The sequence below is a fragment of the Meleagris gallopavo genome, chromosome 4 (assembly GCF_000146605.3).
Source record: "Meleagris gallopavo isolate NT-WF06-2002-E0010 breed Aviagen turkey brand Nicholas breeding stock chromosome 4, Turkey_5.1, whole genome shotgun sequence".
Lineage (NCBI taxonomy): Eukaryota > Metazoa > Chordata > Aves > Galliformes > Phasianidae > Meleagris > Meleagris gallopavo.
In genome coordinates this window covers 55,410,324-55,419,921 of record NC_015014.2, presented here as the reverse complement: position 1 = coordinate 55,419,921, position 9,598 = coordinate 55,410,324, and the positions used below count along the sequence as shown (strand labels likewise).

The window sequence follows — 9,598 nt, the reverse complement described above, 5'->3', positions numbered from 1 at the left end:
TGTAATCAGGGTTGTAGAATGACTCATTGACCTTCCCAAAGTCAATCTTTCATTCAACCTTCTGTTTTGCTATGTTTATTTCTCCTAAAACTAAGACTAAAAGTCAGAAGAAGAAATATTTGAGTCATTTAGAAATATAGAAGAATTCAGCTCAAATGAATTGATTGAATTGTCTTCACAATTGTTGTAGCAAGAAAACTTAATATACAGTTGCCATGGAGACTGATTCTTTGTCCACTGGTCTAATACATTAAAGCCTTTTAGTTCAGCAGTGTGCTATTTGCAGGTGATGCTGTGCATGATATTAACAAGTAGTTTGCTTCCATTAACAGGCGAATATCTCTAAAATTACAGCACTTCTTAAAGCAGAGATATGCAAAGCTCCTTGAAGTTATTTGAATAATCAGTGACCTGCATGATATCAATTCATGAAAATATTGTGTTCATACAGGATTGAAATATGCTTATTGCATCAAAACTTAGCCAGACATCACAATCTGTGCCATGGAAATGTGAGTTTGCACAGAAGATGGAATGAAGGAAATCTGGTAAACCAATTCTCTTCCAGGTGAACTTTGCTCAGTTCCTGGGGTGATTTGAACTTGTTTTCCAAGTGGCCTTATTCAAACTAATTCTTCCTTTGAGCACTTGGCTAACACTTAATAACTCTTTTATATTCCACAGTAATAGGTATCGTGGTGCTTTCTTTTGCTTTATGTATGTCCTCTTTCGAGGGATGCTTTGAATACCAGGTGTACACTACACCACAAGGAGATGAGTTTCCTTTACTACACAAAAGATTTATATTGATCACTGTTTAATGAGATCTTGTTTTTATAAATGGCATGCTGTATTTTTACCACGTGACCACTGCACAGTTCTGTAGCAGAGATTTAATGGAGTAAAAGGGAGCAAATTGAACAGAAAAGCAGAAATTCAGAGGAGGTAAACCACTTAATAAAAGCATCGGTAATGAATTTCCTATCTAACCCTCTTCATAAACTGATAATGTGGACAGAAACTTGGAAAGACTCTTGATCAAACAATAGAAAGGAATAAAATAAGAGAGCTGCAGCTATTGAAACCTATTCTAGCCAGACAAGGGCCTGGGGCATTCCCTGAAATGGCATATTTGCTGGCTAAGTTAATATTTCATTCCTGAAGTCCAGCTAGACTGGAATGTTAAAAACACAGCCTTCCTCAGTCCAGAAAGTGCTGTTTCAAATGCAGCCTAAATAGCTTATGGGATTCTCAGATTTTTGCAAAAATGTAGCATGAGGCTTTCTGCAGAACAGCCATCAAGCACAGAGCCCACAGTCCATGGCAGATGATGGGTGAAGGCCCTGAGAGCACTGGGAAGTTCACTGGCTCAAGATGCGCTGTAAATATGATATGGCACTACTGCTTACAGACCTCATAGTGGTCACTCATGCTACAGATACAAAATGTTCACACAATGCTATTTCTTTTTCCTGGCACAGATTTTAGGTTCAAGAATTTGGGGAAGTGTCTCAGTATCAGTAAGAAGAATATGTATATTGAATTTGAAAAGATTTTGGTGCTGTTAAGAGGACTTTATTCATAACGCAGTAAACGCTCTGTTTATATGCTTTAGTTTGGGTAGTCAATTTATTAAAGTTATATTTGACACAAGAAAGTTCTGGGATAAAGATGTAGAACAATGATTTGGAATCTTTCTTTGCAAAAGCCCTCCCTGGGAGCAATGTGCCTCAGCTTATCTCTCTTTCCTCTATTCGGAGTACAAGGAGTTCATTTTAATTTTTATTTTCTGTATTTGTCTGCAGTTCATTTTAAGCCCAATAAAATGTATAAATACATCCAAATGTTCCTTTGAGATTGTCCTGCATTACAACAATTTGTCAGAATATGACATTTTGCTGAAGCAAAATGAGAATGGGAGTCTGAGTCTCATTGCCATGCAGGAAGATTAGAAATTAGTAATGTGAGACAACTGCATTCAAGTCCAGGGATGGTGAATGATCTAGGGCATCAAATTTGGGTACTGATTTTTATTTTCCTAGTTATATCACGTTTCTGTGCAATTCCCTTAAATCTGCTTTTATGTTCCTTACATAAACCTGATTTATATCTGCAGAAATACTTAGCCATTTAGCAAAATATGCTAGGTCAACATAGATTTTTATATTGGGCCTGAAAATATTGAGATGTAGTAATTTTTTTTCCTCTAACAAAGCCACAGGGAGGATAAAGGCTCTTTACTGCTGTTGTGAGAGGGAAAAGGCAAAGAAATAAGGAACAAGCACTGTATCAAACACAGAATAGTGTCTGGTCTGCAATATTCATGTAACTGATAACCTCAAACTCATTTATATATTGCTGTTTTAGACATAATATCTTTTAAAAAAAAAAAAGATTCTTATTCCTTTGGTCCATGTCTTAAAGCCTACTGAAGTAGTGGGTGTACTAAGATTATAGTAACACATGAAAATAAACAAAGCCCCTGCTAGTAACTTGGCATGGAGCTAGGTGGAAAAATGCCTGGGTAGTTTGTGGGCAAGGTGGGGAGTGAGGAGGCTCAGAAGCAAAGAACTGCTGTTGCAGTGCAGGTGGTGGTTGCAGCTTCACCCTGGGTGTTCTGACAGCTTTGGGCAGAGAGTTTTATCCTGCTGCTCAACATACCCACGCTGCTCAGGTGGTATCTTAGGGCCTCAAGGTCCTCAAGCAGGACTCAGATACTGAGCAACTGGTAGGATGGGTGCCTCCATCTTCAGGCCTAAAAGCGTGTTGAGCCATTCAGCAGGGAAGCTCAAAACCCTCAGATAAAATAGAAATTATTCAGCTGCCTCAGAAAAAAAGGCAGCCTTGGATGATTAAGAACTGTATGTATGAGAGAGATGTATTAATAATCATGTGACTGAGCACTGTATCCAATACAATGCATAATTCATGAACTTGCAAAAAAGAATGATTCACCTCTCCTTGAAAAATAATTAAAGATGCCTAGTGATGCTAAGAATTCATTGAAGTCCATCATTTTGAAAGTAAAGGGAAACATCTCTGTATCTGCATTTTACTAAAGCATTCCAAAATTCTTACAAGAAGGGGTACTAAACACAATATTTCAAACAACTATCAGAAAATCTGATCAGAAAATAAATTCCCACAAAATCTTAAATGACAAGCTACAAGAGAAAGTCTTGCAATATTCTATGAAACAAGCATTTTTTTTTTCCCCTCAAGATTAAATACTTCAGATATTATTTTTCAAAAGAAGTTGAAGAGGTCCAGTCTCTTGTCAGGAATGTTTGCTGATTCTGTGATCCTTGTAATGAATTTTCTTCTCTTCCCCAAAGGATAGGAAATACGTTTCCTTTGGAGATTATGAAATAATACTGTAAAATTTGCAGTTGTAATTAACAATGGCTGGGGTCAATAGTCCAGTAATGTGAAAAGCTGAACTTGAGCACTTGCCCCAAAATATTTTCATTTTTTTCTGTACCAAAACAAATTCATCTCAGAAAAGTCTCTCAGTTTATGTGCAGAATGAAGTATGCAATTTGGAAGTACTAAGGGTGAAATGGAATATTTTTCTTATGAGCCAAAATGTTTCCATCCCAAATCTTAATATAGTCCACCATTTCAGAAAGTGAAACATGTAAGTGGTAGCACCCTGCTCTCTGCAAGAGAGAATCAGAAATGAACTTGAGCCACCCAGTGCTTCAAGAGTCTTCACTGAGTTCCTCTGTACACTGTACTCAGTGTAGTGTTTTGCATATAGTCAGCAGAGCTGGTGCACTGATAAAGCTGTTCTCAGCCTGAGTGTTTCGAGTAGGACTGTTCTGGGAGTTCATCAGCAACCAACTCTACGGCGAAGTTCTGATAGGTACCTCTAAAGGTGACTGAGATAATTAATAAAGGTGCTGAAATAACTGCATGGGGATGCTGTCCTTCCATGGGCAGCAAATTGTTTCCCCGCTGCTCTAGATACACACTTAGTAAATGGCAACAAAGTTTGCAGGTAGGTTGTTCTTTTCTCAGGAGATAGTATTTAATGGTACAGAGGATTAAATGCAATGGGTTCTTAGGGTGAAAGGTGGGGCAGGGGAAACATTTTACCTGCATGAAATTACAATTTCCTAGGGATTTTTTTTCCCCTTATATATATGTATATATATTTTCTCACAAGCTTGTTTATGTGCATTTGTCCTTGAGTTATGATTATTTCACAGTAATAGTTGGGACTCAGTTACATCGCTCAGGCAGTTTATGTTGTGTGGCACCAGCTTTAGTAATCATTGATATCACACAGACGAGGTACATAATTGCACACAGGAATACACACAAAAGAATTGAGTACGTGCTGTAGAGCAGATGCTTCTCCTTCAAATATATGGTTAATGGCAGTCATCAAACATATGTTTGCCCTGCTAAGCATTATTTGTAAGGAAAGAAAGGTTGCTAAATATTTGTGCATGCTCTGACCTAGCTGTACGAATACACAGAGGTCAAGCCTGCTGCCTTAACAAAAGAACACATCTCTTCTGAAGAGCAAAGACCAGCTCTAGTATTGTATTTCCTCCAGATAATGGTAATTACTTTGCTTTGTCCGCTTTGCATTGCTTTTTCTGAATTTAACTAGATCAAAGCCTTCAGCCAGTAATGATAGCCAGCTTTCCTTTGTATCTCTGCCAGCAACCCATAATTAAAGTGTTTTCTTGAGAGAGGACCACTGTACCTATTGTGCATTATGTCCTTGGAACTTGACTGTAGTAATTGGAAAAAAAAAATCTCCAGTTTGTACCCATTTCTGTATCTAGCCACCTCATGGGACTGTCACAAGTGAAATTTTCTAACTGCATTTCATGGGAATGTGAAAATGGACATAATAAAGTATCTTAAAGTGAATTAAGCTAATTGGAATGAGGAGACTGGTTCCAGAATAGAAGTGTTCACACATGGGATTGTTAAGAGTGCCTGCTGAGCTTTTAGCACACACTCGATATTTAATTTATCTTTTAAGTTTTCTGGCATAGATAAGAGCTTAATGTTTACTAGGTAAGGTAATACTGCTGAATAGTAGAATTCTGTAGTGCCTTCAATCAGAAGCCTTTGAGTAACTGCTGTGTGTGCTCAGCTCCCTCAAGTAGATGGATTTTTTTTTTTTCTTGTTGTTTTTTTACTAAGAGCTGATCTAGAAGAAAATGGTAAAGCTAAAGAGGTTTATGTGGCTAATAGTTATGTAAGGTTTTAAAGACCTCTGTCTTCTGTGAAAATAAGGTGTACCTGAAAGTCAAGAACCAGTCAACTCGGAAAGGAAATTTGTCCTTAGATCAAATAGAAACAGAGCAGGTACACAGGCTATGAAAAAAAGGAAAAAATAATAACTGTGAATAAGAAAGTTATCTTTTACATTCATTCTGAACAATCTTATTTTTGTTATCATTTATAATGGATAGAAGAAATAATGCTGTCTGTACTGTTTAAGGGCAGAATGAATGGTGTACACTGCTTGTATGGAAGAAAGACCTGGGTTGTTTATAACAACAATCAACCTACAATCCCTAATTAAAAATTTTCAGCAAGGTCAGTGTGCTCACTAAATTAGGCAGCTCAAGAGCTGAAAATGTCTGTAGAATATTGTTCCACAGTTGGTATGTCTCAGAAGAGATGTACATGGGTCGCTCCAAAAGTAATGCCTTTTATTTGTTTCCATGGAAACTACAAAATACACAGAACAAAATATAGCTATTTGGTAGAGCAAATTCTCAGCTAAAAAACTCTGCTTTTCAACATAGACACCACCATTAGCTGTGTATTTTTTTTCCAGCAGTGAACAAGAACCCGCATGCTGCACTCATAAAAATCTGTACCAGCAGAGGTGACCGCTACTGAAATGCACCACTCTTTAGGCTCACATCCACTGTTTGGTTTCCATGAACAGTCAGTAAGTGTCAATGAATGTCAATAGGTACAGTTTTTTTTTCTTTTTTTTTCCTGCATGCTGGAGTCCAATTTCACCCCTTTGCTTCACATGCACTTTCGTGTCCGATATCATTTTGTTAGAGTGCCCTTCTACTGCTGTCTGTCATGCAGCAGCAAAATGTAATGGCACGTTGGTGGAAAGTTCAACCAAAGTGAGAGAGTGTTTCGGGAACTATAAGGAAACAGAAATATTTTTCCTATGAGAAGAAGTATTCAGAAGCTTTCTACAGATTTTTTTTAAGTGAGCAAAAATTTTGAAGGGGGCACATGTAAATCTTTCATTCACATGGAAGCTGTTTTGACAGAGAATTGATTATTCTCTTGAGTAAATTAGGATTCCAAGTGTCATTGTTCTGGCAAAGTCTATTTATATATAGTATCTGCCAACATCCCATTTCTTTCCAGCAACAATGCCAAGTAATCATAAAAGATGGCAGAACAATTCGGTTGAAAGAAAAAAAGAAAACATATCAGAAATCAGCGTAAGAACTATTTAGTTAAAATCTGTTGTATAATCCTCAGTAGGGTGTTGTGCATTCCAGATTACATGGTGATCTAAGGAGTCGCTAAGGCCAATAGTCTGGTTCCTTTGCCCAGAGGAAAAATGGTTTCAGAAAACAAGAAACTTCCAAGACAAGCTGGAGAAGAAAGACGTTAGTAGAGTATGTTTAGGAGGAAAGAAAAAAAAGCTAAAACTTTAGTTGTTTATACAAGTCAGAGTACATTATGTACTTACTCCTTTTACTTACCAAATCATATGGTAGATAACTTTCCTGAGTAGCTAGAATCCTTGGACATATGAGGCCTCTAAGACCAGCAAGTTTAGTTTTACAACAAGGTACATCTAGAGATTCTTGCTTTTTGTCCATTGCATATTCTGCGAGGCCAGCTTGCTCAGGATGCCACAAGCAGATGAGCTCACTGTGTTCACTTCCAATGCTTTGTCCAAATCACACGTCAGGCTGCTGCCAAACATAAGCTGGTCTGAAATAACACTGCTTTACAGGCAGGAGTGGGAGATAGGTTGCCTCCCTAGACTGCATCAAATATGGCTTTTCTTTTCTTACTAAGGTAATTTCCTCTTTGTTACTACTGCTACAGTGGGAGAGAAGACTGAAGGTTTTCTCCCACAGGTGTGGAAAAGTACAGTGTGGCAAGAGGATGTCCCCTACATTTTGAAGACTGAAAGATGGTGTTTAGGTGCCTTTCCCCTTGGCTGAGCTAACAAAATGCAAACGAGAGTGAAATATTTTGGACTCCAGAGTGTTTGCTATGGATGCAGTGCCTGTATCTAAAACTGGAGCTAGGAAGAGAGAGATTTGCTAAATATTTGATTCCTCTTTGTCCATTTTTGGTTTTTTTTGTTTGTTTGTTTGTTTGTTTGTTTTTAGTATTTGCCAGTCCTTTATAAATCTCATCCGTTTCTTTTTTGCTAAGTTATTTTAACTTATTTATTATTTTGACCAACTGCTTATAAATGACTGGTATAACTATGAATTTTAGACTTCTATAATATAATTATACAATTACATCAAAGTATATGAAATAGGTATAAGACATTTCAGACAGTTTTTGTGTGGTGTTTTTCCCATTTATTTATGGTACCTGGGTACATTTCTTATCATATTTCTTTTGCCTTGTTTGTTTTACAGCTCATTTAACTGATTTATTTTTTTTTTCCACAATCAGATGCACTTCTGAGTACTTAAGTAGTTTTTGCATTGAGTAAAAAAAAAATCCAAACAATTTCCTGTCACAGAGATTTTTTCTTTAACTCAGAAATGATATATGAGTTAAAGTAAGCAAGTTTGGAAGCACAAGATTCCCTCTAGAGATCACTATTTCAAAATTTTTCTGACTATCACTGATTCAGTGGAATTTGGAATTGAAGTTTGCAATTTCTTTAATAGCGGCATTTAAATGAAAGTGGTGCAGGAATGAGAGAACCTTTGCAAAATGTAATTTTTATCCAATTTCAAGGAGAACATCTTGCTTTGCTGCAGATATGATTTAGTACTAATTGATTGTTGCTTTATCAGAAAAGCTATTTAGAGTTGTTCCAAGATACAAAGCGGACACTACAGCACAAAATGGCATTGAGCTATACCGTGTTCTCTCTTCGTTCATCTTGCTGAAATTAGATATGGCCAGAAGGAGTGATAGAGCTTCAGTGAATCTTATGCTAATGCTTTCCCAGAAAATGTTTTCTTTTCTCCCTAAATTATTGATTGAGCTATTAGAGATCTGAAATAAAACTTTAATTAGTTGTTAGAGGCTTCACAACGTATGACCTGCTGGAATGAATGCAGTTGAAAGGGAGCCATCTGACTACAGGAATTACAGCCAGCAAAACAGGCCACTTCCATGGGCAGGAAGTTAACATTTGTTTCAGATTTCTAGTTCTTATGGCAAAGTGATTGTTAGTCAAAAGTTGATGGATGGTTTTTAATTGTCTGTGGTACGAAGTGTCTTGAATCACATTGAATACACAATTTGTAACTTAATATTGGAATATCCTTAGCTCTGTAGGCTAAAATTCATCAGTCTGAAGGTATGTATTGCGCTAAACAGTACCCATTGTTTTCTGCTATTGAGATGTTTATTTTTGGATACTCTCTACTTTGTATTCTATGGTTTTATTCCTGAGATAAAGAGAAGAAAGTGGGCTAGAATTTTGAAAGCAACAGAAGGAACTTATATGCCTGCCTGTCACTAAAAACCATTCCTGTAATATCGTTAAAATAGATTAAAAAAATTATTTTCTGTTTCCTGTGGATTCAAATGACAGCGAAGTGTAATAATTCATGATCTGTCTTCCTGACTGTCTACTTAGAAATATCCCTCCGCCTTACTCGATTTAAGTTTCTCATAGTTGTACTACGTGCACTCGTCTCAGACTGTAGCATTGTTCTGGTGATTTCATTTCAGGATAAAAGCTTGGATTTAATTGAATATATTATCTGTATAATTGTTTCAGGAAAAGTGACTTTCAGCAGATGGGAAAATAATATTGTTAGCAATTATCATGATTTTATTGTAGAATTTACAAAGTTTAGGAAGGTTTATCAAGTCAGATATGATGTCATGATCAAAATATCCACCACTTCTTTTTACTGTCATTGGGATTTAATCTTTTCCCATGGAGAACAGGGATTCAAAGAACCTCAAGTGAAAAATCAAGAGCACAAATTCCTGTGTAACAATAACAATAAACTTTGTGGTGAGGTAGGGTTTATGGGACATTTAACAAAGGGGGATAAGAGCTACTCTTCTTTGGACAGGTAAAAGGTGACACAGATAAAAATAGAGCAATCTTCACAACGATGCTATGATCTTCTGCTTTTGCCCCCAGTGAGGTTCAGGCTGATTGATGATACAGAGCACCACAAACAACAAGGGCAGATGACAGTGGTAAAGAGAAAGTAAAGCTGGGCAAAAGCCATGTTGAATGAATCAGGAGGACTCAAGGAGAAGGAAGAAGAGGAAACAGGCTGAGGTGATATCGGAGCATGTGAAGAAATCAGAATGCCACAGCGGTGGGGCTGACTGAATAGCAGGCTTTACAGTTCACAGATTTATTTATTTTTCTTTTTAATTTGGCTTACTTTCAAATTGGAACAAATCCATCTCCCTT

The 9,598-nt window shown here is 36.9% G+C and overlaps 1 long non-coding RNA gene across 2 annotated transcripts in view; it reads left to right on the top strand.

Moving 5' to 3' along the window:
• The window catches only part of LOC116216589, a 26,600-nt gene that overhangs the window by 9,423 nt on the left and 7,579 nt on the right, over window positions 1-9,598 (top strand). The window lies entirely within an intron of this gene.